Raw genomic sequence first — 22,365 nt, 5'->3', positions numbered from 1 at the left:
TATTTTGTATTTTATTTTAATACATTTATTTGAGGGGTATTTTGTATTTTGTATCAAAATACATTTTGATGTATTTTTGCCCATCTCTGCCTGTAGGCCATCATAGTTCTCCAACATGCTTGGAAAGGGAGGTGTTAGCAGAGGGGTATTTAGTTGGTCGCAATCTGCCACAAACTACTAGATGCCACTAAGGCCATGTCAACACTACTCCGTTTTCGTTTGGAAACGCATGTTTTGCTACATTTACGCTGAGCGTCCACACTACGCCGGCGTTTTCGAGCACCGAAAACGGAGGAGTTTGAAAACTCCGGGTTGCGTTTTCGTGTGGACGGACGAAAACGGAGAAGTTTGGAAACGATGACGCCCACACCCGCATTCGCTACTTGATTGGTTCTTAGCAGTCATGACATGTCCTTCCCTGATTCGTCACACCCCTATCACCTGACCTATTCCCGGAAATCATAAACAACTGCATTGATTAACGATCGACTACCAGGTTAATTTAACATGGACAAGACTCCACGGAAGCACACCAAATCAAATCACACTCTCCCGCTACTCTTCTTCTCCTGTCACTCCATCTCCATCACATCAAACCCCCTGAACAGCGCCGACTAGTGGTCATATCTGATCATCACACAATTTCAGTCTTACACTAGCAACTATTGTTCAGTTAAAGTCTGCATTATTACGGAGGAAGCAGCTGTTATTGAAGCGATTAGCGAGCGGCGTGTCCAGCAGCATTATCAGACCTACGGAGCGGACGTCTGAAGTCACGGTTAGCGGCTTTGGGGAGGGTGATGGACACAAAACGGAGGACTTTCCTGTCCTTATTAATGCTTATTTTGTTCTGCACATCTATTGTGAAGTCCACAGATAAAATGTAATGGAACAAAACAGTAATTGCTCTCCAGTAGGACGGAGACTTCAGCCACCAGCAGAGCCAGGAGTGAGAACAGACAACGACACCGAGGAAACGAGTGAGAGACGTGTGTTGACCACATTTATGGACCCATAATCTAGTAAACCTTTATGTGTAAGTGTTAATATAAAAGTAAATTTGATGTGTGAGAGAGAGAGAGAGAGAGAGAGATAGAGCAAGACCCACAGCGCTGTAACTAACGTTAAGTCTGAAAAATAAAACTTCTAAAACTTTCCACGAAATGTGTCTGTTTGAGTTCATAGAGGAAGATTTTAGAGAAGATCTTAAGTATCAAACACGACCTTTCATTATTAAAGACTACTTTATTACTCTGTCGTATTTTTTTAAACTAAGCAATCAATCTACTTCCTGTTTACATAGACACCCACACACATGCCCAGTGTACGTGAAGAGTCACGTGATATTCATTTTCAGGCGTTTTCGTATGGACGGAGATCATTTCGAAAACAGTGCTGAAACGCCGTGTGGACCGAGATCTTTTTTTTTAAAACTCCGTTTTCAAATGGAAACGGAGCAGTATGGACATGGCCTAAAAAGTACAACCTGTCCCTTTAAGACAAAGGGGCAGACCACCAAGGTTTTAGCTAGTATGAGGCAGTTGCGGGCCATGCATTTTATACCTGGGCCTTCTGAGCTCTCCTACTACACTTGACACCTAATAAGCTCATCATGACGCGCAAGCTACGGTTATTTGTTTCTAGGGGTGTAATAATACACGTATTCTACGAGGCTTACGGACCGAACAATACGTTTGAATAATACTAGTGCATTTGGAAAATGCAGAAGCTTAAATTGTGGGAAATATAATGGTTTTGGTGGACTGCGTTCACATAGGAGACAACGGGCTGTGTGACCTTTTGAACCCGGAACAATAACAAAAAACGGCTGAGGCCTCGTACTCCAGGGAGGCTAAACGGGGAAACAACAGTGGCACACAATCTACGAACTCTCCCCGCAGCGTTTAGCTGTTCCTACTGATTCAAACAGGGCTAAAGCAATCGCGACATAATCCCCATTTCTCCAGACCATCATTCTTGCTTTGTAAAAGAAAACAACAGCCCGACCGGATTCAATTGTCCAGACAATAACCCCACGCATGACGGGATGCTTCGTAATTAACGGACAATGCATATAGTCCAAATCAATGTAATTAACACAATGATAAGAACAAACTCACAAGAACCAGTCACATATATTATTGACAACAAAGCAATAAATCAATCCAGCAACACTAGAACACGAGCCATTCATATTATTCATAAAAACGACACGATAGACAAACGAACACAGTAGTAACGCTACTGCAGATGTAAAAACACAAAAGCAGTTCACTTACCAAAGCTGCTGTTCACTTAAAGACAAAGACCATCCTCCTTTCTTTGTTAACAAAGTCCGTAACTCCCAAATCCATTTCTCCTCCTTCAGCCATTGAGTGTTAAAAAAACACAGCTAAGTAAAACAAAACTGAATCTGCACCAAGCAAAACACTAAAAATGTCATAACTTCTCTTACATATGTTTCAACCTGAACTCTTACTAAACACTAAGATCTGCTATCTAGCTTTCTGTTTGACAAAAGTCACGCTGGCCCACCGACCTATCACTGTGCACGTTAATGCAGACGTACTTAGCGCCTGCTACCTGGGTACCACTGGCCCGTCAAAGAATACGCCCAACATGTCAAACTAAAGATCTGATTAGTTGAAGACTATGACAATCTACAATATAGTCCCCATATACTTAAACTGCAAAGGCTCTCTAGCGGGCATCGGGCCTCTCTCCTTACATAGAGACATAGAGGCTGAAGCTGATTGGATAAAAGCTCTACTTAAAACAAGCTGTGCTGGAAGCAGAGCAACAGAGGAAGACAGGAGCTGTGCAATGAGAAAATAAGCTAATGGGAAAAATAATTATAATACGTGAAAAATTATTAAATTATAAAATAGAATAAATGATTCTGTTTAGGCCAGCAGAGAAGGCTTAGCTGGCCCTGACGGCCCACCACTGCAAGATAATAAACACAATAACTTAAATCTGCCCAGACTCTTTGCCTTACTATGAATAGATTCCGTGGTCTGATTGGTCGGTCCTCCGACGGAACTTAGGACGGAACTCGTCCAGGAAGCGAAACAAAACAAAACAAGTCTCTATTCGTCCAGCGAATATAAAACTTTTTAACCTAGAATTTTCTTTTTAAACAGCAACGTTGGATGCCTCCTTACATACGAATTGAATCGCATCGAATGGCATAGAGGTGGGGGTGAAAGTTTTATGGAAACAGGGCTGATCCGCAGGACACCTGTGGGGTGTCTGTGGGCCTTGGCCAATGGGAGGACAGCATTGCATTTGGGTCAAGAGTTCACACCTAGATGTGAACTTCTTTCTGGTCGGGGTTTGGATGCTATCTACCCAAATCAGGATGGGCCTTGCCTGCAGAATCGACAGACCCAGATCTCTTTGGCTCAAGAGCACATGGCGAAGCCAAGCACATGGTCCCAACATAGCTTACCTATCAGGAGATAATATGGAATTAAGTGGCGTTCCTCAGTGTCGCTAGATATTCTAAAACAATAATGCATAACATTAGAATCTAAAACCAAATGTTAAACAGGCTGACAGTATAGGGAAGCTAAAACGGGACTAATGTCATTGTTGCATATTACTGACATTTGCCATTTACTAACATGGGCTGTGTTTGATCCAAATGTCCCAGTAAGCCATGACCACGAGACAGTGAGCCAGCATGAACAATAGCATTTACACCTGTGCTGTTCCTGCTGCCACATGTCAGAAAGAGAAGGAGAAGACCAGTGCACTATGCTAACTAAAAGTCATGATGTAGTTGTGTTCATCCTGTGTAGCAGTGCTGGGATGGGGCCTTGATCTCAGTTAATGGGAAGGTAGCGGGTGACACCTGGTGGTGAACATGTGCACTTACAGCTCATTCTCCCTTCAGATCACCCAACACTAGAGCCCCGGCACTTCATCGTTGAGAGGGTGGTGAACGAGCACCACCAAGACTTCATGTTTCTGGAGTGCATCAAGTTCATAAATGAGGTGGGCAAATGAAACGCACTCAACCATTTGATTTCTTTTTATATCTGCTCTGATGTTCACTTCTGAACAAATCTCTGAGTACTAACTAAAGCTAAAATAACAGGTACACATGTCAATGTAATGCAACCCAACACAAAGGGATGCTGTTCATCCTCCCTGCTGATGCTCCTGACTCTTGTTGAACAGTGTCAACTCTCTGAATACAAACTTGACTCTCACATTGGACTCTATTGTGTTATTTAATAACTCTAGTCAATGTTTGGTATTAACAATAGTATTAACAATAGACTGTGTGTAATATAAAAGGTGTTTCTCAACGTGACTTATTACAGGTGCATTTAGCACATTAGAGTTCATTGTTCTGGTTGTGGTTCAGTCTTCCTGCGCTCATGTTGTTTCCAGCAGCAGCAGCAGCAGCTGTTTTCAGTGTAAGGTGTCCTCTTATCCAGCTGCTCAGCACTAAAAGGCACAAAGAACAGCTAGCTACTAGCTGCTGAACATAGCGGAGCATTTAGTAGCTTCACTGTGAGGTGCATAAGAAATACCTTTTCTGTCTGGGTGAACTGACCTAAACATAAAATGAATGATTACAATTTTAATTGTCAGAGCAAAACCCCAGGGAGCCCAAGGACCTCTGTGTGGATTATCTTGAGACAGATCCAGGAAAATCCATGAGTGAAAAATAGCTCATATAGTAGGCGCCCAGGTAGCCTGATGGTTCAGGCGCACATGGCCACAACATTTACGGTTTGATTCCCGGCCTGTCCCCGGGCCCCCTGTTTCTCTACCCTGCTGACTGTGAAATAACAGCAAAAGGAATTGAAATACTATCTTGAATTAAAACTTTACAGTAACTCAGCTGTTGGTTTTGTTAGAGGCCTTGTCATCAGTTCCATCCCTGCTGTTTTATAGGAGTACTGCCCTCTAGTGGGCATTACCCTCACTGTGTGTTTGAACTCTGACAATCTCCTCACATGTATATAAAATTCTTTTTTTTTTTCTTCCTGTATCCTATCACTGTGTACTTTTTAGATTACCAGTAAGATATGACATATTAATATATATTCAGAATGTATATCCTTTAAGGAGACATTGTAGTGATTTAGCTGTTGGAAATAAATTGGTCCGGCTCAGCTTTGTCCAGGAAAAGGAAGATGAATTGTGTTGGTGGAGAGCCAGAGCAGGAACCAATGGCTTTGTTTTTGGTTTGGAAAGGAAAAGGAGGGGAGGGAAGTAGAGGAGGGCGTTGTTGGAGTAGCTACATCCTTTGCCTCTTTCCCACTCAGAAGCACCATTGCGTTCCCTCCTCTTCCTCCTCCTCCTCCTGCCCCTCCTGCCGTTTGACCTCTTCCTCCTCACGGCCATCAAAAGTCATGAAAGGATGCTGCTGTTGTGTCAAGAAGGGAAGAAGGGCCTCAGCGGTTCTCCGTTAGGCAGTTTTCATTTTTTCACTCGTCATATTTTAGAACTGTTTTAGAACTAAAAGACGATGAACAGAAAATGAACCTGTATATATTTTGATAACCGGTCAATTATTGGTGATTTAGATACCAAACATTCTCTGGTTTCAGTGTCAGAGGACCATGAGAGGATGTGCTGCTTTTCTCTGTTTTGTATCATTCTAAACTGAATATCTTTGGGTTTGGGACTGTCCATCAGACACACGACCCTGAAGACTGGCTGAGTACTGTACTCATCACGTTACAGGTATGAGGGAAGGGAGGACTCCCAGCATGCACCAGGGCAAGAGCTTCATGGATAGAAGTCTCATTGTATGTCTGTTCTTGTGTTGTCAGTCGCTGTTGTGATCACAATGTTTCCACTCTTACATTGTTGCTGATTAGGGGCGGATCTATGGGTGACTGTGGCTCAGCGGTAGAGCAGGGTCGTCCTTCAATCAGGATCGGCAGTTTGATCCCTGACTCCGCTAGTCCATGTTGATGTGTCCTCGGGCAAGACACTTAACCCCAAATTGCTCCCATGAATGGGTGTGAATGATTAGTTAGTCCTGATGGGCAGGTGGCACCTTGCATGGTAGCTCCTGTCATCAGTATATGAATGGCTGAATGATGACAAGTAGTTTAAAGAGCTTTGAGTGGTCGGAAAAGAGATATATGTACAAGTCAATTTACCATTTACTATCACTCTGATTTTAACTTGTGTAGTTTATAAACTCCAGTTTGAATGAAGTGTTTCAATCCAAGTATATACAATCCATAGCTACAAGTACACAACATATAGTTTACTGCTGAAAGGATAAAGTCACATCAGAACGTTTTTCCATGGTACTGGGTCGGTTCTCGGTAGCATGGTCGACTACGGCCAACCCGCGCCGGCCTCCTGCCCTCAGCTGTGTCCCTCATGTGTGTCTGTGCTGGAGGCAACTTTCCCTTGAAGGGCTGTGCAGAGGATAAAACGTACGCCGGGCCTGCATGGCTGACTGCTCGTCGCCGTTCACGCCACGCTCGGCACAACCACCTCCCCTTCTAATGAAGACAGTCGTCCCCAAACTGAGGGGCGCAGTGGAACTACAGGGAGGGCACGGCTTCATCACCAACCTACACACACACACACACCGGTACAACAATATAAAATACAATGATGACAAATACAACTGCAAACATAGGGCACTATATCATATGGTTGCACCTAAGAAATAAGAAATAAAAATTAAGTAAAAAGAAATCAAGCGGAACCGATGCGACATGCGCTGTGTTCCTACTGCGCCCCCCAGAGGAGGGAGGGAGGGAGGGAGAGGGAGAGGGAGAGAGAGGGAGAGAGAGAGAGAGAGAGAGAGAGAGGGAGTGTCTCAGGCGACGCGCCCACCACAACAACGACACAAAAAAAGTAAAAGCAAGAAAATATAACGAGGCGTATCTGTCCCTGGGCTTTACAAGCACTAAGGTCGGCCAAGAAGAGAGACCCAGTGTGTTGTGTGTCTTAACATACTGGCGGCAGACAGTATGAAGCCCACTACATTGAAAAGACACTTGGAAACCCACCACCAAAAATAATCATCAAAAAGAAATTGGAAAACTGTCATGCCCAGCAAAGTCACTTTGTAAAAGCTGCATCTGTCCCTGTGAAAGCACAACTTGCTGTTAAATGTGGGGAAATGGACTTAAAAGAAATTAAATTCATTTTATTTACAAATTAATATGTCGGAAAGCAATTTACATGTAGGAATAGGAATGTACCTATGGATAGGAATGTGATCTATGCAGAGAAAGCACTGAGTAACTTGCACGTCTAGTCTTTGATCATTATTCTGTATGTGGGATTCTTTATGTTCTTGCACACTAATTCAGTTTGAAAAACCTACTGTTAAATGGGGAAATGTAAGTTGCACTGTTCCTAACTTCAATTTGAACATTTTAAGTTAATTTTACTTAAAAATATATTCAAGAATATAATGCAATTAATGTCTGAAAGTTTGGGAACCACTGCCCCAAGAGATCAATGTTATGCCTCCACTGAACTTCTAACTGACTGTCTTTTTGTTCATAGTATCCCCTAGTATATTTAACAATTAAAATTTTACTCACACCAACAGATCTCAGTGACTTCTCAACAACCTGCATGTTTTGTTCTTCTAATTGACATTTTTCACCTAGAAAAATGGTCAAAGAGTTTAAGGTAAAGTGAATCAGCTCGTTCTTGCAAAGTGCTTGTAGAAGCTTGTTGAGTTTGTGACTGTTCTCACAGTGTTTAGTTCAGTGGTTCTCAAACTTTTTCTGTCGCGCCCCACTTTGGAGGAGAAAAATGTTCATGCCCCAACAAAATTGTAACAAAATGGTCTATGTTGAACTTTTATTGAAATAACATTTTGTGACTCCTCCGTCTGTGCTTTTTCAAATAATAGAATAAAGAAAATTGCAATCACTTTTAAGTAAACCAGATTGCTCCATCAGACAAAAACAAATAAAATGTGCAATCACTTTGTTAGAACAATGCAAATAAAGTTATATCTGTGCAAAAACAATTTGGCAAAAAGTAGCTTATTGCAATTGGCTGCAATTAACCTGTTTTGCACTAAACATCTTTTCAAGATAACAATAAAGTGCAACCTGTGAAAAACTAAACAAAACAAGTTTCATACTATCCGCAGCTAGAGTTTTCAGACATAAAACACAGACTGGTCTCTCCTCATCTCCTACCACGTTCACTGTGAAACCCAGAGCAAGATAGGCGTCATCATATTTTCTTCTTGGCTGCTTGCTGTTCGTCTCGGATGCATCGCTTGCGGTTGATTTTCTGTTCCTGCCTGCCAAATGTCTCTTCATTTGGAACACTAAGCCACACATGTGAGTCGCCAAGGATCATGGCCGTCGCGCATGCGCAAGCATACCCTGTTAACGGCGTAACGTAAACATTTACACGAAAGTACCGGCATTTCATCATGTATTTATTAATTACTTTAAAAAAAATAAAAAATTTGCATTTCCCCCTGCGCCACACCTGTAATACCACCGCGCGCCCCACAGTTTGAGAACCACTGGTTTAGTTGGTAAGCTGCTGTTGCTAGCGAGCTAATCACTGACCAGTGCTAGTCGGTCTCAATGGATTCCCTCTAGCCTTCTGTTGGGCTGCATGGTAGTGTAATGGCTAGCAGTGTCGCCTCAAAGTAACAGGGCCGATTCGATTCCCGGTCCACCCAGCCCCCTTCCCCCGCTTCCTCCCAAAGACATACAGCTGACTACATTGCCCGTGAGTGTGAATTGCTGTATATGCCAGCCCATGATGGTGTGGGATGTCAGCTGGGATCGGCCCCACCCCCTGCTACCCAGAGAAGGATAAGTGGTTACGGAGAGTGGATGGATTGATAATGGCCAGTAAAGCCTCAGCTCAATAGTTTCAGGACAATAAGTTTATTCCTATTTGTACTCGTGTCTTATAACTGCAAACCATTAACCAACCAACCACGGAAGTCAATAGAAGTCAACACAGTTCATTTGGACTCTGGCTCCAGTTGATAGACCATTACCCACAACCTCCATTCTAACTCCAAGTGCAAGGTTCTTTAACTATGGGTAACCATAGCAACAATATTAAGGCTTAATAGTTAATAGCACTTAACTCTCATTGGGGAAATTGACTTGAGTTTTTTTTGTTTGGTAAGTAAAACAGAATAAACAAGACGCTCTTGGATCTATTTCTGGCCTTATTGTGTACTGTTGCTCAGACAGACCTCTGAGTATTCAACACTCTACATGTACAAGTATTTCCGTCCTATTCACACACATGTGGATACTTCAAACTCATGCTCTTTTTTTTTATTCACATACAAGGTGTGTGTGTGTGTGTCGTTCTAAACATGAGTCACTTCCTTCCCCACATGCTGCTGTGAATCACTCCTTCCTCCAGGGAATATGGTCTGTCTCCACCCCCTCTCCTCCCTCCTCATGCCCCTCCCCCATGTGTTCTCAGGCGAGGCCCTGGAAAGTGTCTAGAGCAGTGTGGCGGGGGGATGGAAAAAGGAGGGGGTTGTTAAATTGATGCCCCAGGGTCTGGGTTCGGATTCCCCTGCCTCTTGGGGAAAATGGTGGGAAAACAGTCGATAGTCCTCACTTCATTCATACATTTATGAATTCCTACATTTGTTCTCGTCACAGTGACTGTCTACCTCTTGTTCTGCTGTATATTCTTACTAGTGATTGTCTGTCTGTAAGCCAACACTCTCCAGAATATTATTTTTATATTAGGTGTTTGCTGGAACAAACATTCTGTTCTGCATATTGAAAGCAGAGAAGTCAGTGTGAGAAGAAAACAAAGTAATCACATTTCCATGATAAGATTGAGGAAAACAGTCAGCCTGTTTGTTTTTAGTCACACTCATTCGTCTTCCATCTTCATATCATCTTCAGAAGAACAAACAAACCTAAAAATGATTAAAAAGCTAAACAATTCGATACGCAGAAACCGTACCATCAAGTTCAATGTGCTCATAGGATCACTTTAGTTTCATTTCCAAACATGGACAGTGGGGGCACTATTGGATTCTGGTGAATGCAGCTTTAAAGTTACAATCAAGACTAGCCAGACAGCAACATCAATAATGTCCACAGGGACAAAGGTCAATGCAGTGAATGGATTTTCCTATTTAGGTCAAAGATGATATGAGATCGTTGATAAAGCAAAGACAATGTATGTACATCAGTGGTGGGCCGTCAGGGCCTGCAAGGCCTTCTCTGCTGGCCTAAACAGAATCACAAAGTTATATCTATTTTATAATTTTTGTTAAATACACTACATGTATTATAATTTACAAAAATATTTTCCCCATTATCTTATGTTCTCATTGCACAGCTACTGTCTTCCTCAGTTGCTCTGCTTCCAGTGCAGCTTGTTTTAAGTAGAGCTTTTATCCAATCAGATTTCACCTCTGTGTCTCCAGGTAAAAAGAGAGGCCCGAGGCCTGCAGACTCACACGTGCATCCATGTGCAGTTTAAGTGAATGGGGACCATATTGTTGATTGTCATAGTGTTCAACCAATCAGATCTTTAGTTTGACATGTTGGGCGTATTCTTTGACGTGTCAGAGCCTTCTAGCTGGCCTATAAGTACGTGATTGGTCAGTGGGCTTGCGTGACATGTTGGGCGGTGGTAATCCCAATATCTGCTGCCTCTGCCGAGCGGACATTTTCAGCCTCAAACGCATTAAAACGTATTCAAGAAATACAACTGGGGAGGCTCGACTGTCTTCACTGGCGTCCATGAATCGAGAAGGACTTCTTACTGGAACTAAAACGCACGGATGTACTGAACAACCGTGAGATTAAACTCTTTATTAACAAAGAAAGGAGGACTTTGTCTTTTAAATAGTGAACAGCTCTGGTAAGTGAACTGCTTTTGTTTTTACATCTGCAGTAGCTTTAATATGCTTGTTTATATATTATTTGTACAACTTGTTTTTAATGAAGATTTTTGTTTGGTTTTATATGTGATAGGAACCATTGTTACGTCCAATGTTGCTCTGGGGACATATTTAGCTGGTGCCAGTGTTGCCAACTTGCTCGCTAAATCTGGCGACTTTCCAAACCCTCGTGACTTTTTTTGCTACTAGTGACAAATCTAGCGACTTGTTCTGGTGTTGTTGGAGACTTTTCTGGTGTTTTGCACTGTCGTAAACGAGCAGCAGGTGCTGCCGTGAGCCCCTCCGCCGCCCCAAAGCACACACAGGCGGGTACTCTCACAGAAGCCTCACGCAGCAATCCCAGCTGCAGTCAGAGAAGAGAGGAGACGCACGCTCGGCGTATTCTCTGCAGTTAGTGTATCTACAGGTGTTGGCTTCATTTTTACACAAAACAAATAATAACCGTAGCTCTGTTTCAGCTGCAGGACAGCAGTGAAGGCCCAGGTATAAAATGCACAGCCCCCCACTGGTGTACATAGAGTATCTTTTATTACAAAATCTGTCTCAAACCTAGAATTTCTGGTTTGTCTGAAGAGTGCTTTTTTTGTTGCTGAAAACAGCTGCCGGCTTCACCTGAAATGATGAGAGCCGTGAGAGTGAGTCCAAACAAGCCCAGAACAATGAGCTGACCGATGCTGTAAAGCTCTGTGGAGCTGGTGACAATGCTCTGTGTTTGTCACTTTCACATACAAGTGCTGATGGATCTACTGATGTAAACATATTGTATTGTAATATATGTAGCAGCATCATTTGAAGCTTGTTGTAAAAACAAAAAACACTCATGCAACATAAGCCGCCTTCACTGTCCATCAAGAAACTCTGTGTTCCAAAAGGTTTTGCCGAAACATGTCTTTCTCTGCCACGAGAATGGGTCGTCATTGGGACCCGTTCTAACCGACCCAACTCAGGCTGACCAAAGCTTCATCACTGAAGAGACTCAAAGCTTTTGAAAGCCACTTTTCCGGCCTACGGTTTCTGTGAAAAGATTTTAGTGATGGTTTCTAGAGGACTAAAAGGAAAGTGTAAAAGCTATCCTGTTCAAATCAATGAAACCTTGTGGTGCAATAAAATGATACAATATAACCTTAAGAGAATAACTATAATTGATATACTGCTTTGATAGTAGGTTGAAGTTGGAATGTTATTGGGCATCATTTTGTGACTGTGTGTGCTTATGTTAAAGTTCTAAATGAATACGCTTCATTTCATTGTCATCCTTCACCATAATCAACAAACTACATTGTTTGATAAAGTGAGGATTAGCTCCACCAAAGAGGTCTCACTTGGGTCTGGATCTTTGTCACTCTTTCTCTGTTCTGTAGATGAAGACCGGTCCATTTGCGGAACACTCCAACCAGCTGTGGAACATCAGTGCTGTTGCTTCCTGGTCCAAAGTCAACCAGGGCCTGATCAGAATGTACAAGGCCGAGGTATGCTTGCTTCGTTCTCTCTTGGGCCACTGCTCAGTCCAATTCTTCAGGGATGTATCAGTCTGCTGGTGGAGGAAGAGTTCATGCAGCTTTTAAAATTAAATTCAATATCATTGGTGGTAATCTGGGCTGACCCCAAACTAAAACATTTAGTGATTAGAAGATACATTACAACTTGCATAGAAAACCACCAATTTTGACCTGCATAGATAAATAAATACAAAAGATGCTTTGCTAATTCTATAATTGGCACTAAATGGCTAGTAATAATGTTAAAAGTAAACCAAAAGATTGACCTGATGCTGCAGCTAGATGAAAAGCAGGATGATCAACAAAATCTGTCGGATTCATCCTCTTGGAAACATGAATGACTGTACAAACATTTTTATTTAAGCTATGCTAGTGTGGTGCCTCTGGAGTAGCTCAACAATTCACTAATGAATCCGACTGACTTTGGTGATCCCCTGACTGTTCAACTGGCGTTCCCATCAGTCGTCATTTGTGGATGTTAATTCCAACTTTTGGATGGATCGCCATGACGTTGGGTACAGACATTCCATTGTCCTCGGCAGATGAATATGATGATATGACTGATGAAAACCTTGGTGCTTCTCTCACAATTCCTGAAGCACCATCACAAGGTAAAACATTTAATTTGTCCAATACTTTGGTTTACAACTTTAAACATGAACACCGTTAGCGTTGTCACTTTAGGCATGTTAGCATGCTGATGGTTCAAAGCACTGCTGAAAGCCGGCTGTCACCGGGCTCCTTCGGAGTTCCTAAGGCTGCATTCACCCCAAATTGAAAATGATCTCAGGGTTCTGCTGTGGTGTGAGAGTTCCACTTAAATGGCCCAGTTGTGTGACGCCATTGTGCTAGTAAGCCGGGTCCTACGAGTAATCTATCCATGCTCACAGATTTAAAAAAACACATTTACTTTCAATAACTATGCAGGATAGGCGGCCTATCAAAAAGGTGGGGTTCTGAGTGACGTGAACATAACATTACACTCCACTGTGTTTGTCATTTACGCTGCTCTTCTTCCTGTGGTCGTCTTATGGTCCGATTGGCGCTTATGTTACTGGCCAATGCAGCGTGACGTCAGGTTGCGTTCCTCCAGAAGTTGATATTGTTTAAACGTTTCAGGGTTTTTTTTGGCATCCCCTGCAGCCTCCACTGCCGCACCCTAAACTACCCACATGCAAATGAATGGGAAGACTGGCATTTCTGCCACAACGTCTGATTTGGTGTGAATGCAGCCTAACAGACTGGTTCTTTGGGTAGCAGAGGAGAGAGCCAGGAAAGGGTTAATAAAGGAATAGACAGAGTGTGTGTGTGTGTGTGTGTGTGTGTGTGTGTGTGTGTGTGTGTGTGGGGGCGGTTGGGGGGATGTCTAAGCCTGTTCTCCCCGCCTGCATGCCCACATCCTGTGTTTTCCAGAGCAGCCTGTGAGCCTTCCCAAAGAGCTGAGGGGCCAAGCTGTCTGCCTCCCCCCTCCTCCTCCCCCTCCTCCTTTGCCGTTCCCTTCATTAAATCCTCCCCTCCCTGTCCCGACCTTCCTCCAAGCCTGGAGCAACCATCAGCAGACTTGCATTCCACACTCCCTTTTCCTGGCCCCACACAGGGTTTCAGCAGAGAGTTGTACTAGACTTGGAGCAGAATCCACCATTTTCTGTCTGAGAGAGGAGGCAGTTCTGGGGGCTTGTTGCCTGTTCAGAACATAAACTGATTGCATGAAATGACACATGCGCAGGGAAACAATGCTGGATGCACTTGGACTGTTAGCTTGACTTGAATGGACAGAATTACACAGGATGTCTTGTCCATACATGAGAAGATCAGCCACCCAGCTCTCCTCCGCATATTTAGGCCCCTACTAGTGTGTGTTACTACCAGTCATGTTTAAGTGTTTTCTTTCTACTCCTCCTCAAGGTGGCCATTGGGTTCAGTTCAATTCAATGTACTACACAAATCTACTCGCACAGACTTGCTTGAGATGGATAATTCATCCCTGTGAACATCATATCATATTGGATTTGTTGTTGTCTCAAGTTAATTTACATGGTGGAGAGAAATGAATGAACTCCAGACTGCCTTGAAGGAATGAAAGACATTAATACACTTAACAGATAAGGCTGGTGTTATTCTCTGTTTTCCTCTTTGTTAAATCTTTTGAAAAGACCAAAAGGAACATGCAAACGTGACACTGTAAGGCTCATTGGTGGGTTGTTAATGGTTTTTGGACAACAATGGAGGTCTATGGCACAGAGGAAGATGATTTATCCACAAACAATACTTGTTAGTGGATACAGTCAGTGATGGTTTGGGTTTGCTCATGGAATTTTGTTGACCGTAAGAAAAATGTAGAATATCTCAGACTCACCCTTTCAACACTTTGGTGTGCCATAGAAAACAGTGTGTGGTTCGCTGGTAACAAAGACTAAAGTGTACAGAAATAAATAACTATGGATCGAGTTAGGTTATCAGTGGGTTTGCCTTCACTTGTTTAGGCTATTTTGATTGAATCTATGTTAATGCATTTTATTAGGATAGTTTATCTGTGAGCAATGACACATTTTCATTGATTGAATATGTTTAGACTAAAGTTCTCTGAGGCATGTGTTTCCACCCCAGTTCTGCCCAGATCATGAACAATAGTGTCACTGCACAGACAGACTGAGCACAAGAGTTCAATTCCACTGTGCTCCCCCAGAACAGCCTCCCAACCCCCACTGCAGACACCCACCACCCCCACTGCTGCTCCCCAAAACTGGGTCCATGTCAGTACACACTAAGGGCTTTCTCTGGGCTGAGCCACAGACATTTTGAACATGTTCAAATTGAAAGGCCAGTGGTAAGAGTTAACAGCAACACTTGTTGTCCTTCTTGAGAAAGGTGTTGTCAATAACTCCGCCACTAAATCTGTTTCTCCTCCTTCAGCCATTGAGTGTTAAAAAAACACAGCTAGGTAAAAAAATAAATAAACTATACCAAGCAAAACCCTAAAAATGTAATTTCTTCCATATCTTTCAATTTGAACTCTTACTCCTCCAACTAACTTCTGCCAGCTTCCTTAAATTTCACATTAGTCACGTGCTCGCCCACTGACCAATCACGCGCGCACGTTAATGCAGACGTACTTAGGAGGCTACCTCGGTGCCACTGGCACGTCAAAGATTATGCCCATATTATCGCGATACCATATTATCACGATACTTTAGTCGCGACACGATATTATTGCAATTTTAAAAGCGCTATGCTGAGTATTGTGACGTTGCAATATATTACGATTTATAAACTTTTTTTTAACTGCAAATTTTGATATATAATTTTGAATAAGGTCAAGTTTTCACGACATTCATCTCACTTCAGTCCATTTCTAATAGGCCTATATCCAATGAACTAAAATATTTATTATCATAATCAACTATTTCCTTTTACTTAAGTCATCCATAGTGATGATTTGTATGAAAACAGAATTCTAATGATGTTGAAATAACAAAATCGTAACATTAGTATTTTTAACTATGTATTATAAGCTGGTTAATGTTAGGAAGTTAAGCAGGTCATAATTCATCTTTAATATCTATTTATATTGCTGTGAAAACATCTCCTTCAAATAACTGGATTTATTCAAGTTTCTCACCAAGGTACATTTTACAAGATTACATTTCAATACATCATGATAACATTAGAATTTACTGAATGGAGCTTGAACACACCACAATGTATGGAACCTTCAAAGGGATCTGCTCCGTACTTGCTGTTAACGTTACTAATATTACTAGCTCTCTTCCTGCAGATTTCAACACAGAATTGTTTTTCACATGTAACTAGAAAGCATTCTTCACTTAATCTAGAAGACAAGCGGCAGTAATACGTGAAACCGTTATTGCCAAATTCATTAATCCCGACATTCGTTATTGCAATATTAATAGTTTATACAATGAAATATCGATTCTTGGAGTTTATGTATCGATACAAAATCGCCACGCAAAATATGGCAATAATATGCTGTTTCGATTTTTCCCCCACCCCTAATGAATGGCAAGATATGAATATTTTGTTTTACATTTGGTCTACTGGATAAATTGTGATTGTAGGTAAACAATATATCTGAAATAGATACTGAAAAAAATGAGTAGAGTGATATGTGTGTTAGTTGAGAAGAAGGGAGATGTTAGCGTAAAATTCCCATCTTATTTTCTTACTGATTTGAATGGTGCACATAACAGCAATAATGAGACCCAAATAGTTCCAGGATCAAACTTGACCCCCATAACCTGACATGAATTTATAATTCTACGTTAAGGGGCTACGGCGTAGATGGCTTCGAAGCCAATGCATGTTGCTGCTGTAGCTGCTGGGGTTTTGCAAATATAGTGGTGCCAAGAGGATGCTGCAACAACTGCGACTGCTCAGACTGGGCTGCTTGGGGTTTTTCCTACAAGTTACTGGTAGAGATATGTATACGATATGTATATTCAGTAATGAGAGAAAGTAACCATGTCGTTTAAATAAATTAAACACTGCATCATCATCAGCTGAAATCTGATAATAAATCAAACCTACGCTGTATGTAGAGAAATGTCTGAACTCCCAGGAGACGGGGGCAACTGTGGCTCAGTGGAGCGGGTTGTCCTTCCCTAGCTCCGCTAGTCCATGATGTGTCCTTGGGCAAGACACTTAACCCCAAATTGCTCCTGTAGGCTGTGCCTGCGGTGGATGAATGGGTATGTATGATTAGTTAGAGTCCTGATGGGCAGGTGGCACCCTGTCATCAGTGTGTGACTGGGTGAATGATGACATGTAGTGGTAAAGCACTTTGAGTGGTCAGATGACTCGAAAAGCGCTGCACAAGTACAGTCCATTTACCATTTACTCCCATTTAACCCCTCGTGTCAAGAACACCCAGCTTTACTGCTTTGTCTAGGTTACTAAAAAAACCTTCGATAAGAATTCTGCACAGTGTGACAAGCTGTCTGTGATCTTCTTCGGGTACCTTTGAAGCTGCACTGCAGTATAATAATGAACAGTAAGTTGAAAGTTCCTGAAAAGTACTAAAGAAATAGACAGATGGAGTACTAGAATGATGACTGCACTTCATCAGAACTGTACTTTGTTTGAAGCATACTGTCTGGTGTTGGTAAATCAGTCCTCCTTTCTCTCTTTTCAGTGTATGGAGAAGTTCCCTGTGATCCAGCACTTCAAATTTGGTAGCCTGCTGTCCATCCAGCCAGGGAAGCCTTGACGCTCAGGCGACGCACACAATGGAAAGACCAAAATCCCAACAGTTTTCCCTTCCTCTGGCATCTTCTCGTGCAAATAAAACAGTAGCAAAAACCAACCACATGTAGTTTGACACACGGTTTCCCACACGTGCACGCATGTGGTCATGAAAGCTTGTAGGCCATCCATAACTTTAATGCAGAGCATGTTGTGGATGACCTTTTATGATTTTGAAACATCTTTATATATTTTTTTCTCATTTTATTTAAATATTGGATAGTTTAAATCGGTTTCCTGAGGGATTCTTTTTTGTTCTTTTTTTAAAGTCTACTCATGTTTGAATATTCCTCAAAAGTGTGGCTCCTCATGAGTAGAGACTTTGTGTGTCTTCTTTAAACTCTTTTGTCATTCTTTTTCAACTTTAGATATTTTCTTGGTTTTGCTTTTAAGGCCAAATGTTTTATTTGAATGCAAATGTACTAACATTTTGATTGCCCAGTTATCCTAACATGTAAGTCACATTAATAATTTGCTAAGAAATGTGTGTTTGAGTGTTTTTTTTCTTAATCAAAATGTCTTGACAGTTCAATGTCTTGCTCAAAGAGGAGAAAGTAAAGGGTTAGGTTTTCAAAGCTTCTGTAACAGCCCATCCGTGTAATGTTCAGAGTTTAGTCATCTTGGTCACAATCTTTGCATGAAATCCCTCTTTCATTTTCCCCTCCAGTCTGTCAACTATCAAGCTTTTCCCTCAAAATTCTCAACCCAGGTGAAACATTGTACTTTCTTACCCTGGGTTTTAAATGAGTGTTAAATTCTGCATGTGAAAACAATTGGCACATTTTAAAGAACATTGCATTTGTTTTTAATGTAAAAACAAACAAACAATTTTAATTACATTGACCTGTCAAACCTGATTTAATAAATTTCTCATCTTTTATCTGGTGACCCAACCATGAACTTTGTTCTCTGTTTCCCTGCTACGTTAAAGCTATCACGTTGAAAATGTCCCATGCTAACACCCCCTATGCTCCCTGCTGATTTGAAAAGTACTTGGATCACATAAAGATTCTGCACATAATGACTAAGTCAGAAATAGGTTGCTTTGTCTCTTCATCCTCTTTCAGCTGAATCACATGTAACAGGCTAAATTTTGGGGTGAACATCATTTTTGCTTGAATCCTGAAAAAGAGGACCCAGAACAATCGGACAACATTAATGGTAGCCTGCCGCTGCAGCAACGACATGATTTGACATGAAGTTAACTGCAACAAAACATCGCTCTAAAGCGAAGCCGTCCATGGCTGATATGAGAGGTGATGTGTGAGAATACTCCAGCCTACAGTAGGTGACGTTCCACTGTCGGGTGTTCTAACAGAGGATCGCACTGGACAGACCTGCTGTAACAAAACATCTAAAAGAGCTCTCAGTAGATTGGCAGCTGTAATGATAATATGGTGAACAGAATATTAATTTTGCATCAGGGTTGTCTTTGTTTTATTTGAGTTAAATATGTATCATTCAAATTAATGATTTCAGGTCAAATTCGTGCTTTTTGCTCTTGATTTTCATGTTTACGTGGATGAGAATTAAGTATGCGAAAATTGGTAAATGCCACAAATTCTTTAAAATTGTGAATTTTAAAAACTTAACCAGTCTCTGTACGAGTGTTTCCTGCATGAGGCCCACTGTTTTATTGGAAATAGTCTTTGGCTTGCTTGTGACCAAGAGATGAACCCAGCGGTGAGGCAGATGGATTCTGAGATGAGGAGAAAGTGTTGAATATTGCATGAGTCGGGACACTTTACACTACTACTCCATGTGGGGGGTGATTTTTTTTTAATTTTGATGTGGTAACCAGGAGTAGGGGAACTCCGATTCATGTCAAATTTCTGATTCCAAAACATGTAACAGTCCGTTTTTTTACTTAGGACAATGAATGGGCTGGAATTCCCCTTACGTACAGGATGTTGGACTGCACTGGAATTAAGCACAGCAGGCCAAAGGCGACTGAGGGACTTTGTACAAATATTGTGGAGTAGAACAGCAGCTGTGTCCCCTTTCAGAAGAAGCCTCTGTTGTATGATGCAGGTGTGTGCTTCACAGGAGTATGACGTCATCAGACGAGATGCTGACTGGGAATAAAAGCACTGGTGTATAGAGCCAATCCTCTTCACGCCACATAGTCTGACAGTCATCGGGTCGTATTCACCAGGTCTTTGTTCAGTCCCGATTACATAGATCATAAGAGCTGGTGCGTTGAAAAAGCCACCATGTAAAAAGTGGAATCCAGGCCTAAACTCCGCTGTCTGTTGCTCAACATGCTGTGAAACCAGCAGCCTGCTCTCAACATCCTCTAAAAATCAATATGGCGTGTTCTCACCAGCCAACTGCCCAACCACACTTTTTGTTATGTCATGGCCGGGCTAACTTGGCAGTCAGTCTGCAACTGTTGATGTGCAGAAGAAACTGTGGAATAGTTCATCAAAACAACACGTTGGGTGTGCACATGAGCAGGGGGTTCAGTTACTTTACAACAACCTGTTGCACAATATGTAACCAGCAGGTCTGCAGTGTGTAACTGTGGCTTGACAGTGACATCATCGCTCCAGTTAGAGGCTGCTGCCTTCAGGTGTCTGTGAAGGAAAGGCCTTCAGTGTAGAACCACTAACTGTCATGACAGACGTTATTCTGCCTGGATGGCTTTAATGCCATCAAAATGAATTAAGAAAAAGGTTATTGTTAACTAAATGACACTCATAACCCAAATAACTGTAAATAATGTTTCTGTCCATCCAGCTAACAGCATGTGTCATCTCAGGAATCCACTTCATCATATAGTGATAAAGGCAGCATCAAAACCACCAAACACAATACAGAGAGATAAGTGATTAATCAGCATAATTTAGGCTCTGATGTCTGAAGGTGGGCAGGTATGATAATCATACTTATTTATCAATGAGCATGATTATTGTTCTGCTTTCATTCATGCATACTTTTAAAAAAGTGCTGAAATGCATAATCTTTAAATGCTTTAAACGTTTAGCTGCAGAACATTTTAAACAAAGTTCCTGGAGTTAAGAGGAGATGACCACCACTCCTGTGGTGGATGAAGGCCTACTCATAAAATGACTCATCCCAATGTGATCTCACTCCGAACTAAAGTGAACAATGGACTGTGATTTCCATGCTGGGTTGGGGGTACAACTCTGAGGGAAAAGGCTGAATCTGTTGGGCTCATTTGGAGGAATGTTTGGAATGGGACAGCTGCGTCGACCTGTTCCCACGTGTCTGGGCTTGAAATGGGAGGCAGCTGAATACTTAAGATGGCAGAAAGCAGTTGTGGAAAGTAACTAAGTGCATTTACTAAGCACTGTACTTAAGTACAATTCTGAAGTACTCGTACTTTACTTGAGTATTCCCATTTCATGTTACTTTCTACTTCATTTCCGATAGAAATATTGTACTTTTACCGACATCTGTAGTTACTTTGAGATTTTACATTATTGGCTTCTAAAACACAATGCATTATTATATACTGAACCAGTTTACCCAGCCTTTGTGGCTTGTGACCCTGATGCCAAATGTTCCAGAAGTTGTTGCAGTCCCACCAAAGAGAGGTTTTCCCTCTTAACTTCTCAGATGGCTTCAGTTAAAGACATCTTCCAGGTTGAAAGTATACAATTATTCACAAAAAGCAAAGATTAGTGAAAGTATTACTTCACAACCCCCCACATGTATTTTGTGACCTTTTGGATTAACCTGCCTGTACAAACTGTATGTGAACTCGTCCGACCTCAACCAACGACAACAGTAAATACGGTTCACATTAATGCAGCAAGTTATGTCAAGAAATTGTGTTATTCTTAAAATAACATTCACAGGGCCATTTTTAAGTGAACGTTTAAGTACATTCAGAAGATAATACTTTTGTACTTTTACTTGAATGTTTGGATGATTTACAAGGACTTTTACTTGTGATGGTGTTTTTATATATATGGTTGCATTGAGGAAAGATTGGATATGTTTCTACACCACTTCATTGAATCAGCTATTCATCTATTCAGTACAGTCCAGTAATCAATAAGTTCAACGCTTTATTGTAAAAAGACTGAAAGGCATGAAAGCCCCAAATGGACTCATTAGGAAATAGATAAATAAATGAATCATTGAGTAATAAACATTTTTCTTCATTTCCTCTTCTGTGCTTTTATTATCACTTCAGAAATTACATATAAAATCGCCATCATTTTCTATGTTCAGTGTGCGAATAACACTGTGACCTAATTAGTTATGATATGCAAATAAGATACAACAGCGGGTCTCCAATATGCAAATAATAACATAACCTAGTTTTCAATCTGCAATATGCTAATTCATATTCAAAGGGGCGTGGTCTGTTTATTTAAATATGGTTTGTCTTTTTCAGTGATATACAGCCATTCTTATGCACGACAGGCGTGGTCTCTTGGTGCACAGCTACAAGAAGAATTTAAATCGAATCCTTTGCATTTGATTGGACCACTAAAAGGTGGACGGGCTCATAGCTCATCGTCCATATGGACTGTGTTTCCACACACCTCCCTTCACTAAAAGTTGGGATGGATATCATGATGTAGTTGATTGAAACTAGTTGTTACTGGCTTACATAAGCACACATCATATTGTGTCTTACTAGTAGAAACAAGGATTGGATTAGATATACACTTATGAAGAATTTATCTTTTATTTTTCATATATTGTTGCTATATAGTTATTGTCATTATGCAGAATAATGGAGGCATGACCAATGTG

At 41.4% G+C, this 22,365-nt stretch overlaps 1 long non-coding RNA gene across 1 annotated transcript; it reads left to right on the top strand.

Annotated features, from left to right (window-relative positions):
- The first annotated feature begins 3,693 nt into the window (after positions 1-3,693).
- LOC116398961 (uncharacterized) lies at positions 3,694-21,764 on the top strand. Its single transcript, XR_004213790.1, has 3 exons — positions 3,694-3,999; positions 12,235-12,342; positions 17,522-21,764. It is a non-coding gene; the product is annotated as an uncharacterized LOC116398961 (long non-coding RNA).
- Positions 21,765-22,365: the final 601 nt, after the last annotated feature.

Source organism: Anarrhichthys ocellatus, unplaced genomic scaffold, assembly GCF_004355925.1.
Source record: "Anarrhichthys ocellatus isolate YVR2014 unplaced genomic scaffold, GSC_Weel_1.0 scaffold95, whole genome shotgun sequence".
Lineage (NCBI taxonomy): Eukaryota > Metazoa > Chordata > Actinopteri > Perciformes > Anarhichadidae > Anarrhichthys > Anarrhichthys ocellatus.
The sequence above is the reverse complement of the archived record's forward strand: the minus strand, read 5'-3'. Positions and strand labels throughout refer to the sequence as shown.